This window comes from Suncus etruscus, chromosome 2 (genome assembly GCF_024139225.1).
Source record: "Suncus etruscus isolate mSunEtr1 chromosome 2, mSunEtr1.pri.cur, whole genome shotgun sequence".
NCBI lineage: Eukaryota > Metazoa > Chordata > Mammalia > Eulipotyphla > Soricidae > Suncus > Suncus etruscus.
In genome coordinates this window covers 145,887,016-145,887,796 of record NC_064849.1, presented here as the reverse complement: position 1 = coordinate 145,887,796, position 781 = coordinate 145,887,016, and the positions used below count along the sequence as shown (strand labels likewise).

Genomic DNA, 781 nt, shown 5'->3' with positions numbered 1-781 from the left:
AAGAAAAATAATTTTAATCTGTATCTGTGATAACCAATTTCAAAAATACTTAGTCCTTAAAATTCTCCTCCAGTTGAGGTCAGAAATATAGTCATTTTGAGAAAAATAAAAAAACATTTGTGTAATGATTCTCAGAGACAAAATAGAGGAGGACTGGAGGGTCCAGTTCCCGACATGAAGCTCACCACAGGGATTGTTTAGTGCAGTCACAGAAATAATTACACTGAGTACTGTCATAACAAAATGTGACTGAATGAGGGAAGTAGAAAGCCTGTCTAGAGTATAGGTGAGTGTGGGGTGGAGAAGAAGGGACATTTGGGATATTGGTGATGGGAATATTGCACTGGTGAAGGTTTTTTTTTTATATACATAAAAAAATAAAAAAAGAGGAAAAAAATGAAAAGATAAGGCCTCCCAATGCTTACCAAAGGCTGTGTTCTTTACACTGACTATATAGAAAGAGGAGGTACAGTAAATGCTTCCCATATACACCTCAAACCAGGCCCTTTGCCTGGTCTGTATTGTGAATGAGGGGGGGCAAAAAAAAAAAAGAAATATAGTCTAGATTTTAAGGCAACTTGCCATGTACATAGATAATCCAGTTTGATGATAGCACTGCATTATGTTCCAGACTTTTGACAGGAGAGATTTCTGAGTACAATCAGGATTAAGTACAGAGTACTGCTGGGTGTGGCTTCCAAACAAACCAAAACAAATAAAATATATTTCCTATGTTGGCCATACATTTTACTTTACCTAACTTTCCATTTCCCCAGCATCA

The 781-nt window shown here is 36.5% G+C and overlaps 1 non-coding gene across 1 annotated transcript; it reads left to right on the top strand.

Annotated features, from left to right (window-relative positions):
* The first annotated feature begins 408 nt into the window (after positions 1-408).
* Positions 409-543, top strand: LOC126002607 (small nucleolar RNA SNORA51). The gene has a single exon (XR_007493291.1). It is a non-coding gene; the product is annotated as a small nucleolar RNA SNORA51 (small nucleolar RNA).
* The last annotated feature ends 238 nt before the right edge of the window (positions 544-781 follow it).